This window comes from Suncus etruscus, chromosome 5 (assembly GCF_024139225.1).
Source record: "Suncus etruscus isolate mSunEtr1 chromosome 5, mSunEtr1.pri.cur, whole genome shotgun sequence".
NCBI classification, from domain to species: Eukaryota; Metazoa; Chordata; class Mammalia; order Eulipotyphla; family Soricidae; genus Suncus; species Suncus etruscus.
This window is the reverse complement of record NC_064852.1, coordinates 69,207,715-69,225,142: the sequence shown is the minus strand read 5'-3', so window position 1 is coordinate 69,225,142 and position 17,428 is coordinate 69,207,715.

Genomic DNA, 17,428 nt, shown 5'->3' with positions numbered 1-17,428 from the left:
AGATAGATAGGTAAATATTGTATATGGCAAAAATTCATTATATTTCATAAAGAAAAGATAATATTTACAAAATAGTGTAGATTTTTTATTCTATGGCCCATCTTTCACAAAAATAATATCCTATCTGATAAAATATCTCAGTGTGAGGAATGAATTAACATATTTAGAAGATTGTCCTAATACTACTTGTTATTCCAATACCATGCTGTTTAAATGACTATTGCTTTTTAATACATTTTTTGGGGGTTGGGTCATATCCGGCAGTGCTCAGGGGTCACTCCTAGCTCCAAGCTTAAAATTTGCTTCTGGCAGGCTCAGGGGACCATATGGGATGCTGGGATTCGAACCACCTACCTTCTGCATGAAAGGCAAATGCCTTATCTCCATGCTATCTCTCCAGCCAATTTTTAATTGAAACAATTGTGATCTAAGAGTTTTTCATGGTTGAATTTCAAATATACAATAAGTCAGAGGCCTTGCTACCACCATCACCATTATCAGCCTTCCAAAATGAATACATAAGGCATCCTTTGACCCCTGGGCTCTGAGTTTTAATTTTAAGTTTAAATGCTTCTTTAAGTTTAGATTCTTTAATTCTATTGATGTTGACATTGTTGGGCTTTTTCTTTGGTTTGTTTTTGGTCACACCCAGCAGCACTCAGAGAATAAACCTGGTTCTGGGCTTAGAAGGCATTCCTGGCAGTCTGGGAGAATATATGTGATGTCTGCAATCAAATTGGAGTCTTTCCGAGGTTGGCTGTGTGCAAGGCAAACACCCTACCACTGTGCTATCACTCTGTCTTGGGTATTTCGTTCTGTCTAAATTGAGGAAAGTGATGCCTCCCATCTTCCTTCTTCTAAGTTTTGCTTATTATTTATTCTAAGTGTTGTTTATTATTCAAATGTGTTTCAGGGGAGTGTGATCCACAACCTTGAAGAATGTTATGGATGTACTTAGATGAATGCAAAATTGGTAGAATGCTTTGGGGAGTATTGCCATTTAATGATGTTAATCTTCCCAATCCATGAACAGGGTATGTGTCTCCATTTCTTTCAGTCATCTTTTATTTCTTGAAGCAGTGTTTTATAGTTTCTTTTTGTACATGTCCTTCACTTCTTTAGTTAAGTTGACTCCAAGATATTTGAGTTTCTGTGGCACTGATGTAAATGGGATTGATTTTTAACGTCTGTTTCCTCTCTATCATTATTTGCATATAAAAAGGTCATTGATATGTGCATGTTAATTTTGTAGCCTGACACTTTGCTATATGAATTTATTGTTTCTAAAGTTTTTTGGTAGAGTTTTTAGAATTTTCTAAGTATAGTAGCATGTCACCTGCAAATAGTGAGAGCTTGATTTCTTACTTTCTTGTCTGTATGCCCTTGATTATTTTTCTTGCTTAATTGCTATGGCAAGTACTTCTAGAACTATGTTGAATAGGAGTGGTGCAGGGGACAGCTTTGCCTTGAACCAGATCAGAGGGGGAATGTTTCAGTTTTTCTCATTGAATATAATATTTGCCATGGACTTGTGGTAAATAGCCTTGACTATATTGAGAAAAGTTCTTTCCAATCGCATCTTGTTGTGAGTTTTTATAATGATTGGGTATTGGACCTGATCAAATGATTTCTTGTAACCCCACCCTGGATTTACATGTAACTTCACCTGCAAGACATGGGGGGTGCGGTTACAATTTCTCTGCATCTAATAATATAATCATATTTTTTCTTTGTTTATAATGGCGTATTATGTGATTGATTTGTATATGTTAAACTATCCTTGCATATTGTAATAAAACCTATTTGGCCATGGTGTATAACCTTATTGATGAAGTATTGGATCCTATTTGCTAGGATTATGTTGAGGATTTTTGTATCTGAATTTATTAGAGATATTGGTCTGTTGGCTTTTATTGTTTTTTTGTTTTGTTGTTTTTCAGAATCTCTTTCTGGTTTTTATATCAGGGTGATGTTACCTTCATGTTAACTATTTGGAAGTATTTTTGTTTTTCAATTTTCTGAAAAAGCATGAAAATGATTGATAGTAGATCCTCTTGAAAGTTTTGAAAGAATTTATGAGTGAAAATATCTGGGCCTAGGCTTTGTTTCAGGGAAGATTTTGATTACCATTTTAATTTCTTCAATAGTGATTGGTTTGTATACATATGCTAGATCATCCTGGTTCAATGATGAAATGATAAGTCACCAAGAATTTATTCACTTCTTTCAGGTTCTTATGTTTTGTGGCATTTATTTTCTCAAATTACTTTCTGATTACCCTTTGAATCTCTGTAGCCTCTGTAGTGATATTCCCCTTTTCATTTCTCGTCTGGTTTATTAAGTTTCTCTTTCTCCCTTTGTGAGTTTTGCTAGTGGTTTTTCTATCTTGAGGCTACTGGTCAGCTACAGGCAAAAAAAATTAACTCAAACCTCCTTCTAACACCATACACAAAAGTCAAATCCAAATGGATTAAAGTCATTGACATCAGACCCAGAACCATAAGGTATAATGAAGAACACTTAAGTAAAACTTTGCATGACATTACAACTAAAGGCATCTTCAAGAGAAAACACCATTGTCCAAGCAAGTGGAAGCAGAGATATAAATGGGATTCATTAAACTGAGAAGCTTCTCTAATTCAAAGAAATATTGACAAGAATACAAAAGCAAAACATGGAATGGGAGAAACTATTCACCAAATACTCATCAAAGAAGGAGCTAATATCTAAGATATACAAGGTGCTGGGTGAACTAAAAAAATACATCTAGCCCCACCAAAATTGGGGAGAAAAAATAAACTGAAACTTTCTCAAAGAAGAAATAAAAATGGCCAAAATGTACATGAAAAAGTATTCCATATCACTAAGCATCAGGGAGATGCAAATCAAAACAACAATGTGATACCATCTTGTGTCACAGAGTCTGGCACACATTACAAAGAACAAGAACAATCAGTTCTGTTGGAATGTGGGGAGAAAGAACTCTCATTCAGTGCTAGTGGGAATGCAACATAGTCCAGGTTTAGAAAAACAATATGGAAATTCTTTAAATAAAATTGAAATTGAGTTCCCATATAATCCATTTATACCATTCCTAGGTATATACCATAGGAATATATAGTAAAAAGGACCTCAGCACACCTATGTTTATTTCAACTATATTTACATTAGCTAGAATCTAGAAATAACACAGATGTTCTTCAACACATAAATGGCTAAAGAAACAGTGGTATATATACACAATGGAATACTAAGCACCTGTCAGGAAGAATGTAGTCATAAATTTTTCTTATACATGGATTGACATGACAACTACTATGCTGAGTAAATTAAGTCAGAGAGAGATATAGACACATAATAGTCTCACTAATGTCTGAGATTTAAGAAAAATATAAAAGAGCCAGAGAGATAGCACAGCAGTAGGGCATTTGCCTTTCATGTGGCAGAGCTGGGATGGACCCAGGTTCGATTCCCAGCAGTCCATGTGGTTCCCCTAGCGTGCCAGGAGTGATTTCTGAGTGAGGGCCAAGAGTAACCCCTGAGTGTCTCAGGGTGTGCCCCCCCAAAGAAACAACAACAAAAAAGCAAAATATATGACAATATAGTAATAATAAGTACAGACAATATAGATGAGGTTTGGAAGGACCAGACCATGATATGAAGCTTAGTACAAAGATTGGCGAGTGCAGTTAGAGAAACAACTCTACCAACAACTATCATGACCATAGCAGTGAGTGAAAGAAATATAAAAGTTGTCTTAAAGAGAGGTAGGACGTGGGAGAGGAGGGAAAAGTGGAGCATTGATGGTGGGGGTGTATTTCTTTATGACTGAAACCCAACTTCAAACATTTTTGTAATCATGGTGCTTAAATAAATACATTAATAACATCAAAACGAAATTAAAGGCCTAATATGATAAAATAGTTTTATTTGTATTATTAATTGCAAACAAATGATTGTAATTTAAGTGTGGCATCATGAAGAGGCAGTAATGTGATTATCTAATATTATTATCTAATTTAAGTAAAAATAAAAATAACTTGAAATATATTGAATAAAAGAATTTGTATATTTTCTGTTAATTTATTTTTCTTCCTTTTCTTCTCCCTTTTTTCCTCCCTCTTTTTTCTCCCTCCCACCCTTCCTTCCATCCTTCCTTCCTTCCTTCCATCCTTCCTTCCTCCCTTCCTTCCTTCCTTCCATCCTTTCTTCCTTCCTTCCTTCCTTCCTTCCTTCCTTCCTTCCTTCCTTCCTTCCTTCCTTCCTTCTTTCCTTTTTTCTCACACCTTCTTTCTTCTTTCTTTCATCCTTCCTTCCTTTCCATTCTTTCTCTATCTCTTCCTCCTTCCCTTCCTTCCTCCCTCCCTCCTTCCCTCCCTCCTTTTCTTACTTTCCTTCATCCTCCCTTCCTTCCTCCCTCCCCTCCTTCCTCCTTCCCTCCTTTCCTTCCCTTACTTCCTCCCTCCTTTTCTTCCTTTTTCCTTCCTCCCTCCCTTCCTTAACTTCCTTCCTCCCTCCCTTTTTCCTTCCTTGCTTAACTTCCTCCCTCCCTCCCTCCATTTCTTCCTTCTTTCCTTTTCTTCCTTCTTTCCTTTTCTTCCTTCCTCCCTTTCCTCCCTCCCTCCCTCCCTTTCTTCCTTCCTTCCTTCCTTTCTTCCTTTTCTTTCTTCCTCCCTTCCTTTCCCTTCCTCCCTCCTTCCCTTCCTCTCTCCCTTTATTTCTCCCTCCCCCTCTCTTCCTTTCTTCCTTCATCATTACTGTTTATGATGTTTTTAATGATCAATTTGGAACTCATTCCAAGTCTGTGCAGAAACTCTCTATTATTCATATATATTAATATATGTCTGATTTAAATGTATACTTCATTGACAAAGCTAATAATGACAAATAGAAGTTAACCAGAATATTGGTTCTTATCAGAATTTTTATTGTTTCATTTTAATTTTATAGAGTTATGTGCTAAGTTGTGAACACCAAAAACAAAGTGATCATCACTCTTCATCATGATTCTAATGTTAACTCTGGCCCGTTCTTTATTTCAATACAATCTTCTTCCAATTTATTTGTTAATAAATATCCAATTAATCATAAAATAAAATATTCAGAAGAAAATGTACTAAGGATGGATCTTTAATAGTGTGGCTTAGAAAAACTTCTTTACAAGATGCAACAAACACAATGTTCTAATAAATTCAAACTTAAGTTAGATTTAACAAGATGATTCTCAGCTTTAATGTCCCATTCTTATTAAGATACTGTCACCCTGGAAAGCAACACTTGATTGTAGAAATATGAAATTTCCAAATGTTCTCTGAACTTCTAAGAAATTTATAACGAAGTACAATATGACCTAAGAGATTCTAGGAATGGATAAGATAGAGAAAATTTGAACTATAGGGAAAAGCATAGCACCATGTTGTATTGGATTACCTATTTGAACTGACAGCTCTGGACATTTCATTACAAGATTTCTCCAAGACAGAGTGGCAATTTGCTGTTTCATATTTTCTTCTTTGGTCTTCCTTTTTCCCCTAGGTAAGATGGTAAGATCGTATCATTCAGTTTCTCCTTTCCAATTTAGCAATGCAAGGAAGGAGTGTGTGTGTGTGTGTGTGTGTGTGTGTGTGTGTGTGTGTGTGTGTGATGAAACAACTGGCATAACTAAAGAGTTAATGCTTTGTTAAACCTTATTGAGAAAATTTAATAAGTTTCAATAGTATCCATATATAAACATCAATATTCAAAACAATTATGCATACTTGTAATAAATCCATATTTTCTTCATAACAAACTCTATTATCTAATAAAATTGTCTCAGTTTATAAAACAAAATATAGGTTTAGGTAGAGCGGATGTTTTTCCTTAAAAAGATTAATTTATTTCTATTTCATAGCAATTTCTACCACTCATTTGAACTTTCTACTTTATTCTTGCATACCATTTAAATTGAGATGTTGAGAAGGTCTATTTGCTCTGAACTGTTTTTCCAGCTATAAAAATAGCTACAGACATGCATATATTTATTACTGAAATGCAGAGAAATTTTGAGCAAGGATTAAAAATTTTCCTTAATAATCACATAGTTAAAAAATAAAATCCTGGGGCCCGGAGAAATAGCACAGCGGCGTTTGCCTTGCAAGCAGCCCATCCAGGACCAAAGGTGGTTGGTTTGAATCCCGGTGTCCCATATGGTCCCCCGTGCCTGCCAGGAGCTATTTCTGAGCAGACAGCCAGGAGTAACCCCTGAGCACCGCCAGGTGTGGCCCAAAAAGCAAAAATAATAAATAAATAAATAAATAAATAAATAAATAAATAAATAAATAAATAAATAAAAATAAAATCCTAGGTCTTTCTCCTTTAGATTTGTCACCTACAGAGAGATAACTTAGTTCACTTATTTGTAAAGTAGATATACATTTTTACCTACTATGTTGAACTGTAAGGATTAACTAATCAATGCATTGGAATCATACTTGCTATAGAGTAACACTTAATCATTGCTAGTTCTTTCTAAAAAATGATGGTCATTTATTTGAATAATGTTAAAAGTGAAACATTCACATTCTGTTTATTCTAAACTTATATTATAACTCATTATACAATATCATTGGAAACATTGTCTTGTACACATTAAAGGGTTTTTATAATTTGTTTATAATTCTTTTAATTATTATCTATGCATCATCTCTTTTAACAGAATTTAGAATTTTTAAGAGTCAATAAACATTTCAATTTTTTTCTAGTGATAATAATAATGATTTATACATTAGATATTCACCAAATGAAAGAAGAGCGGGGCAGAGAATAAAGGTCAGGGTCTTAAGTGTTAAGAGCTGAGAAATAATTTTACTCACCCTTATGACAATTTAAAATGGCTCCTTAGAGTTCTAGACTTTTACATCTTTCTAGTGGTGAAAAAAATAGCTTTAAAAGGAATTTCTTTGTTCTGGGAAATCTACATAACAATATTTCACTAGATACATTACCATGAATAAATATTTGTTAATTGTCTTTTATTAATGAGCTGCATTTTTATGATCAACTACATCACAGTGCAAGCACTGCTAAACAAAATAAAAATATACCCATTATACTTTCCCAAGACAAAGGGCACAAAGAAGTAATAATTATTAATTTATGGGAAGGAACACTAAAATATTACAAATGTGTAATTATCAATTATATATTAGATATTTATCTTACCACAAATGGAAGAAAAATAGCAAGCATACTGGAAGACTAAAAGATGGTGATAATGTGATGATTAAGACTGAGTCTTAGGAGTCTAGAATACAGGAGAGAAAAGAAAATGGTCATCTGTTAATAGCTCATTGGTACCTGAATCCAGCAGAATAGTTGAGTCACTAAGACCTATGCCCTTAGTGTCTTTTGTGTAAAAGTTTGAGATTCATTCTGTCCTGCCACTGATGCAGAATGTCTGAAATGAGTTTGCTTCACTGCTCAACCTCAAAACTTTTCTTTCATACAATTACATATAAATACTTAATACATTCTGAAAACCTGCCCTAACCCTTTAAATTAAAGTCATACTTTTCTGGAATCATTGCAACACTGTTAATCTCGGAGAAAATTGCAAGAAAGGGTTTCATGTTCCTTTCTGGACAACTTTGAGCCACTTGATAATGTGTTCTGTCTCAATTAAATCCAGTTAATGCTAAGCTTTGTATTCTTGCAAGCTCTCAATTTTTTAAAAATACCTTTGGGAGCATCTTGTCAGTGATGTGCAAATTATAAGGGAGAAAAATTTCATATACTCACACAATTTAGAGATATAGGACCTTGACAGTCAGATTTCAAATATATCTCCAAGGGTAGGAGTTTGGGATAATAACTTCTGGGGCTGTTTATCAAATAGGTGCTGGGAAACAAATATTATGCAATTTTGGCTTTTACTTTCTGTCATATAACCTTTAATTCTAGTTAGTCTAAATATGATAATGTTGTCTTTTGTGGGGTGTGAGCAATGAGGAGTACTAAGAGATTACTTTCAGGTTTATATATGAGGAACAGAGTGGTCACTGCAAGAACATCCCACTGATTTGTTCTGGGCTCAATACAGTTTCTAAGTGTTTTCTAATCATAAACATTTGTAGCAAGATCTTTCCAAAGCAATACATGTCTGTACTTCTTTTCTCTTTATTGATATTTTGTTTTTCCAGATGTATTTTAGTGTATAAAAATAAAATTTTATGTGCTAAATATTTGGAGTTAATAATAATTATTTAAAATTTTATCTAACCAATCAATACTTAATAGAAAATATAATTTCTACTGAAGTAATTTAAAAGGTTCTGTAAAGACCACCAAGATATTCCAGCTATTGAGTACAAAGAAGTGAACAGATTCCCTATTAACATATATACTAGATTACAAAATTCTTAAAAATAATACATTTTCCAAAATTTAAATGATTAGTTAATATATGTAAATAAACATGGTAATATAAAATAGAAATAGCATCTGAAAAAATAAAATGTTTTTATAATAATTTGGTTGAAAATTTTAAAAATAATTTTTATTGAGGCCAATGTGAATTGCAAGTCTTTCACAGTTATATTTAAGGTCATAGTGACAGTGTTGACCTCCCTCTCACCTGTTCCCAGCATGCATCACATAGCTCCACCCTTACCACCTTGGACTGCTAGTGTAACAGGTCCCTTTTGTGTATAGCTTGTTGTAGTTTGGGCCTCTTGATTCTACTGTCATCAACTTTGAGTTAGGTATTCAGGTTAGATCATTTTTATTTCCACTCAATGTTCATGAGACTGCTTGTCCCTAGTCTCAACCACTTTTTTCCTCCCTCAGTTTATGAGACAGATATGGGATGAATGCTGGGAACAAGGGTGGAGGGAGGACAACATTGGTGGTAGGAATTCCCCTGATTCAATGTCACTATGTACCTAAAATACTACTGTGAATGATTTGTAATCCACTTTGGTCAAAATAAAAATTATTAAAAAAATAATTCTCATTTTCAAAAAAAAAAGATGATTCATGTTCTATGGTTCTGTTGAATAAAAACAGCAAACAAACAAATAAACAAACAAGAAAGCAGGAAGGAGCCCCTATATAGAAGGTATAAATATAAATTTAAAATAAAAAGGGGACAGAGCGGTGGTACAGGTGGTAGGGCATTTGCCTTGCAAGTGACTAACCTAGGACAGAAAATGGTTCTATCTCCCAGAGTTCCATATGATTTCCCAAGCCAGGGATGATTTCTGAGTGCATAGCCAGTAGTAACCCCAGAACATCATCGGGTGTGGCCTCCCCCCCCAAAAAAAAAGAAAAAGAAAACAAAACAAAAAAGAAATGGGGATGATGTGATAAGACTTTTTTTTTTTGCATAGGTACAGTAAGTATTGGGGAAATTAGAAAGAAAATTCCCTTGGCTTAAGAGATAGAAGGTGTATTCACTATTGAAGCATACTCTCATAAGATCAACTATAGGCTCTGGACATGTTCATTATCAAACCCCAAGGTCTTTTTTTATGGTGCCAGGAAATATCCTGCTCAGTTGTGGTTGTCAAATTCAGTCCTCTGTAATTGGAGTTCTTGGTATTTGCAAAGATTCTAGGAAGAAGTCTAGGATAGAGTCTTTCTTTATGGTTCCAAAAGTTTGCTTAGTCACAATTGTTGTAGTCAGTCTTCTCTAATTAGTGGTATTTGCACAGACCAAAGGGCAGAGTGTCTTCTAATTTTATTTCACCGTTAGGTAATGAGGTAGGACAACCTGCCCTTAGATAAAGTTGTTGTTGTTTTCGTGTCATCAGGATGTTGTGTGAACCTAAAATGGCACAAGTTGGTGCCAGAGGGGTATTAGGAACTCCCCTGTAGGTTTAGTTATGTAAACCTGGTCATATAGACTATGGTGAGTAGGATATAAAAACTCAGCTATTGCACAATAAATGTTCTATTGACTACTGTTGTAGATCAATTTATTGACTCTTAGTCTGTAAACTACTTCAGGCTGCTGATCATTAGTCACAGTTGCCCTCATCAAAATCAGCTCTGATTTCACATAAATAATTAAATATGTATATAAAATGGCCAAATACATTAATATCCAAACTAAAAACCCATAACCCATCCATAAACAAACTCAGAAATAGATTGTACAGTTGTAAACCATCAATGTTTTAGGCACAATATCATTATCTAATAAAATTTATATAGCCTCTTACCATAAGTTTTCACTATATATTCTCTGAGGTTCACAATTCATTTAATGTTTAAAATAATAGAGATCATAGAAATATGGATACTTTACTGAAAGCATTTCACTATATGCCTATCTGAAAAGTATTATTGTATACTTATTTATCTTTTTTCTCTCACTCCTTACATTTATCACAACTGTGTTAACACAATCATCATCTCTTCCTTGTTACCAGTCCCTGGCATATAAGTTCTTGACCAGTCCTTGGGTATCATAAGTAGATAATTATTATTGATATTGATACATACTTAAGTCTTCACATATTTTATCATTTAAATTTGTGCTTATACAAATTACTGTTTGATGTATTTATATACATTATTATTAAAAAGGAAAATGTACACATTTTACAAAGTTTCAGTAAGGGTACTAAGAAACTATAAATAAAAATCAATAATGAAAATTATTAATTTGCCTCTTCCAATATTTTATGTTTCATTTATAGTGTTCTTTCACATTTGTTGAGCATGTTTTTCCTACTCCTATATTTTGCCTGTCAGAAACGTATTATAATTATCAGATGGTATTATATGTGTGTATATATGTATATATACTTATGTAATCTAAAGTATTTTCCCAGAAAAGTTCTTAGAAATAGTGATTCAATATAACAAAAACGTCTACATAAATTATTACACAAAATCTTTTACATTTCTATACACGATTAATTAAATAGTAAAGAACAAAGTCAAGGAAACATTTAAAATTGTTTACAAACATCAAATAACTTGTCATTAATTTAAAAAATGTAAAACAATTCCATTTTGAAACTTAAAAGTAATTACTGAAAAACTTTAATAAGGACTAAGAAGAATTATCTTTCAATAACCATTCTGTCCACAACATTATACTTAGTGCAGTCCTAATCAAAATTCTAATGACATACTTCAAGGATGTAAAACAAAACTGTGAGTCTGAAATACTTGTGGAATTATAAAGTTTTCTAAATAACCAATTTCAAGAAAAATGATGGAAAGAATTTAATTTCCTAACTTTAAATTATACTATAAAGCAGTAATAATTAAATCATATGGTACTAAAATAAAGATAGACTCAGATTTGTGAAACAGAACTGAAAAGATAGAGATGAACCACCAGAATTTTAGAAAGCTAACCTATGACAATTAAAATGTCTTCTTGAAGTGGATAAAGAATTCATCTTCAACAAATGGTGTTGGAAAAACTGAACATACAAAAAGAAATGTATCACACATTCACAAAAGTTAATTCAAAAGTAAATAGCAAGATTATCTCCAGCACTACAAAAAGTCCCCTTATTACTGTCAAAAGTAATCTTGAGCACATAAGTAAGCTTTGAACATAGCCATATAAGACCCAGAACAAAAACAAGCAAACAAAAAAGTGTCAAAAGTATATCAGAACTGGGGCTGGAGAAATAGCGTGGAGTTAGAGCATTTGCCTTGCATGCTTAAGGATGGTGATTTGAATCCTGGCATCCCATATGGTCCCCAGAGCCTTCCAGGAGCAATTTCTGAGCGTAGAGCCAGGAATAATCCTTGAGCGCTGCTGGGTATGACCCCAAAACCAAAAAAAATAATAATAATAATTATACCAGAACCGATAAAATACATTAAAGAAAACTTAGGCAAAACTCTTCAGGATATGAACCTCAAAAGATTATTCAGTGATATGACTTTAAATTAACAGACAATTAAATTAAAAATGAACAGATTGAACTGCAATAAATTAAAAAGTATTTAGATGGCAACAGAAACTTGCAATGACACCAGACTAACTGGGGAAAATTTTTGCACATAATTTATTAAATAAAAGGTTAATAAAATAAAGATATATTCACAAAGGTAATAAATTCACAGAGTTCAACAACTAAAAAAGCAAATGAGCTTCTAAAAATTAGGAGATGATTTTATAAAATTTAGGAGAAATGGGGGAGGGGAAAATTAGGAGAAATGAAAGATGGATTATCAAAGAAGTAAGACATGGCTAGAAGGCATGTGAAAAGGTATTCATGTCATTTATTACCAGGAAAATTAAAATTGAAAACAAAATAATTGCACACTAATGAAAACAGCTTATATCAAAATGACTGGAAGCAACTAGTGTTGGCAGGGATGCAATAGAAAAGCAACCTGACTACACTCTCAATTGGAATGTCTTCTGGTTCAACCTCTGTGGAAAACAATATGGTAAGTCCACAAAAATGTAAAATATAGCTCTTACATAAACATCATATAGATACTTACTGGCATCTATGCCTAAAACTCAAACATATTAATTTAAAAAGCTAAATGTACAACTATGTTTTCTGAAGAACAGTATAATATCCAGGATATGAAAACAGCTTAAGTGTTCAATGACAGAATATTGAATAAGTTGTTACATAGACACAATAGAATATTAGAAAACTGTAAAAAATAAAATTATGCAGTTTTCTATAATTTGATGGACCGAGAGGACATTTAAAAATAAATAAGAGAAAAAGACAAACATCAGATGTCCTGACTCACTTGTGATACAAAGTGATATGCATAAAATGTAAATACCTGACTTTTGTAAATTAGTGTTTGAGGATGAGGGGTGTGAACGATAAAATGAAATTACTATGTTGCTCATCTCTTTTTTTCTAGACTACATTATTTTACCTTTACCTTCAATTTTAACGTCACATTTCCAAAATAAGATCAACTTAACTCTTTTTTTTTTTTTTTTTTTTTTTGGTTTTTGGGCCACACCCGTTTGACGCTCAGGGGTTATTCCTGGCTATGTGCTCAGAAATCGCCCCTGGCTTGGGGGGACCATATGGGACGCCGGGGGGATCGAACCGCGGTCCTTCCTTGGCTAGCGCTTGCAAGGCAGACACCTTACCTCCAGCGCCACCTACCGGCCCCACAACTTAACTCTTAATGGACCTTCTACAAGTCAAAGTAGAAATACCTCTAATCTATCCTTAGCCAATCCCCAGGACCTCAAATAAATAATAAGGGACCACAAATAGAGTGTTTTCCAATCGTGCTTTGTTTATGCAGAAGAACAAGCCAGGTCTAAGTCATTTGGCAGATGTAAAGTGAAGACGGGGGAAAAAAATTTGTTTCTGAAGCATGCCTTTTTATAGAAATAATTCTACAGAGGTGGTTGAACAAAATGTATAACGACAGACTTAATTTAAAGGGTACCCCTTTGTGTAATTCAAATAAAACCAAATAAGCTGATTATAGCTGCCTAATTTATAGAGACTCAAAGCTGCACATGTTTACACTTGTCTGATCAGGACAGAGATATCAGAGTGAGAACTTCAGTTTTAAGGTTAACTTGCTCTTTCTTCAGCTTGCTAGCTGTATGAAGGACTACCAAGTAGACATATATACTTTTCTAAACATGCTTTTCTAAACATGCTTTCTTAGCCTTACATGCATACTCATTGTAAATAAATTACTTTCATTCTTATAGTATTTTTGGTTTTGTTTTTGATAGTTTTTTTTTGGGGGGGGTAACACCCGGTGACGCTCAGAGGCCACTCCTGGCTATGCACTCAGAAATCACTACTGGCTTCGGGGACCATATGGGACTCTGGGGTATCGAACCACTGTCACTCCTAGGCTAGCGCATGCAAGGCAGATGCCCTACAGCTTGCACCACCGCTCATTCTTATAGTTCTATGTTGCTTTGCTTCTTGTTTCAACTTCTGTATCATTGCAGTATGGAGTGTTTTCCAAAATCTGTCCTCTCAAGGACATAGAAAAGGCATTTTACTCTTCCAGCTCTAATGACCCTATCTCTTTTCAGAGTTTCAGCCTGACAAGTCTGAAATTCACTGAATCAATTCCCGGGCTGGCTCCATTGAAGCAGATGTAGACTGAGATCTCACCCTTTTTGCAAATGGGGTCTACAGTCCTTTGTCAATGAGAAGTTTTAGAAGACTGACCGTCGCCTACTTTCCCCTTAACAAATTTTAAAGTGGTGTAATTCTCTAAGGGAGATATGAGGCAGGCAGGTAGAGGAAAAAAACCGACAAGGCAATGAATTCTTAAAATGTAATAAAGCTTTTATATTGGTCCCAGGAAGGGTTTGAGCTGCACAACAACAATGATCTCTAGTTCCAGAGGTCTGTCTGAGACAATTGCAAGCAATGGGTCTTCTGGAAACATAACGAAAAGATGCTATCTCAGGCCCCATCCTAGGTTCAGTGCAAAGACCATGACCACCAACCACAGAAGATGGATTAAAATGACGCTGAGGGAACAGAACTTCTAGAACCACAAAGAAAGATTTCATCATAAGTTCCAATCCCTGACCTGTGCAGACACCAAGATCTCTAGATACAGAGATCTGATTTTATCACCCAGGACGGAGCAGAAGTCTTCCATACACTACCAAAAGCACTAAGGGGAGAGTAAATTAATCTGAAAGGAGTCTATAGTTAATCCCATGATAATATACTTCAAGGGTGGAGAAACCCTGTATCTCTTAGGTCAAGGAAATTCCTTTCCGATTGACCCCAATATTTACTGTGCCTGTGCAGGAAGGAAGAAAAAAGAAAAAAAAAGGCAAAAAGCACAAAAATAATAATTTATTTATCTAGTTTTTGTCGATTTCTTTGTTTTGGTGTGGTTATTGAAGTTGTTGTCTCCATTTATATATTTTTTTCTTCTTTTCTTTTCTTCCTTTAGGTGCTTTGCATGTTTTTTTTATCTCAAGACCATGTCTTTTAAGTGGTGCTTATCTTTATTGTTGGAGTGTTCACTGGATATTTTATTTGACACTTCTTTTTGTACTGTTGTGGTGTTTCACCTTCTTTTTCCCCATTTTCAGCGTATTTGATTTTTTCCCCAGTGTATTACTTTTCTTTTCTTCAAACAAAACCACATAATTTGAACTATCTAGTCCCACCTCCCAATTAGAGGGGGGGAATAAGGGAGGTACCAAAACCAAATAGGTGTAAGACCACTAAGTAGTAAGCTAGGCACAGAGGGGACCACTTATTCTAGCAGCCCCAGGGGTGAGGGAAGAGGATATGGGAGGTAGGACGGAAACAGAGGTGGAGGGAGGACAATTCGGTGATGGTAATGCCCCTGATTTAATATTACTATGTACCTAAAATATTATTGTCAATGATATGTAAGCCACTATGATTAAGATCAAAATTATATTAAAATGTAATAAAGCTAAGAGACAGGATTGGGAGGAGTTACTTGATCATTGATAAAAAAGTCTCAGTTAGTGACACTGTAGGCCAGGAGAAGATTGGCTAGATCCCCTACTGAGAAAAGTTCTAGCAGCAAAAAGGCACACAAGAAAAATATTTAAAAGACCATCAACTATACCACGGCCACCACCAAAACAACAGGAACCTATGGAGATAGATAGAAAGCTCCATGTGCTTCAGGTTGAGAGAAATTCTGTATAAACCATATTGGAACAAAAGAGAATATGCATATGTTGCCTAGGAACATGGTGTACCACCATGTGTTGCCTACATCTCCCCTCTTGAAATGTCTACTTTTACACTTTCCTGCATTTACCCAAGATATCTGTATCTTTGGAGAAGCCTTCATTCTTCTTTGAGTGAGTTACTCTTTCTTTTCCTTAACTTTTCCCTACCCTTCCTCAGTACTTCCACAGATACTTTTATCTTACAGATAAAAAATTTTTTATGTGAGCAAAGCTACAAAAGATGTAGGTAAACTCCAGGTCTGACTATGTTTTCTTTTCCAGAGCAAGTCTCATCATCCTAAATTTCCATAACTGTGTACAAGGGAGACCAAAATCTGAGAGAAAGAAAACAGCAGATTCCTGGTAGTAATCAGAGGACCATATGGAAAGCCTGGGATGAAAATTGGGACAGCCATATGCAAGGAAATTATCCTTACTGATAATGCTCCATCCCCAGATACCAGTTCTTTTGTTGTTGTTGTTGTTGTTGTTGTTGTTGTTGTTACAGCAAAGAGAAGATATGTATAAGAGAGTATATTGATAATAGGCTATACTTGAGTTTTGAATTTTTGGATCATACCCAGTGATAATCACAGTTAGCTCCTGGCTGTGAGCAACAAAGTCAATCCGAGTGGTGATCATTCTGGATGTTTGTTAGGGTGCATAAATATGGTGTCTCTGGACACTACTGTTGCCAGTGGGATATGTGATACTAAAGAGCAAAATAACAACATTCCCTGAGGTACTTACCAGAAGTGGTAAAGAGAAAGACTATTTTTTCAAGAATGAAATTTATAGTTTACCTTAGTACTCTCCAAGGTTCATCAGGTGAAGTCCCAGGATAAATAGAGGAACTAAGTAGATCAGATATATATTTTTATAGACATCAGATGCACTCAGGTTTTTATCCTCAAGCTGTCAAAATGGAAAGAAAGAGACTGGAGATTCAGAGGTCAACTTCAGAAAAGACTTTGTTTATGAGAAGGGAACTAAGAAAAAAGAACCTTGTTGATTTTATGAGTGTTCCTCTTAAACATGATCCAAAAGAAATGTGGAAACATCTCCCCTTTTATACTTGTTAACAAAATTTGAGAGGTTAGTCTTAAGCATTTTTATTGAATCTATATTAGGTGTGCCAGTAAAATAGGGGCTAGATATTGAGATGATTTTCTTCTGCATCAAGATCATTGGGTCTTCTAAAATACTTTTCTAGCACCATTAGTCTCATCCTTATGACTTTTCCACCTAAGATAATTATGTTCTTTAAGATCATATTCCTAATCTAATCCTCATTCTCCCCTTTCATCCCATCAATATGAGTACATACACTGTACAGACATTATGGCTTAGCACCCTTACAAGGTAGTCATAGAACAAAACCTGGGTTCCAATTGTTTTGCCCAAATTGGGAAATTGTCTCTATCATGCTCTTTCTCTGGGAACTGAGAAACAGGTTGGAGCAAGGAATTGCATTGTATAGCAAAGCAAAGTCACTACTAAATCTTACATAGGCTTTCTAACTCTGTAGTCACCCCTCAGGCTCTGAGTTTAAAATTCTTCGTCTCAATGGTTCTCTAGGAAAGCATTAGTTTTTGAGATGGTCTTTGTGCCTCAAATACCTTTGGGCTGGTTTAGGGTCCTAACAATGTACCTCAACAGTACATTTCCAGGTCCTCCTATTATTTGGTTGTAACACTGAGGATTGATCTAGATTTGGAAATGGGCATGGACATTGCTTTAATTCTTGTACTATCTCTCTGAGTTCCCACCTTATTTTAC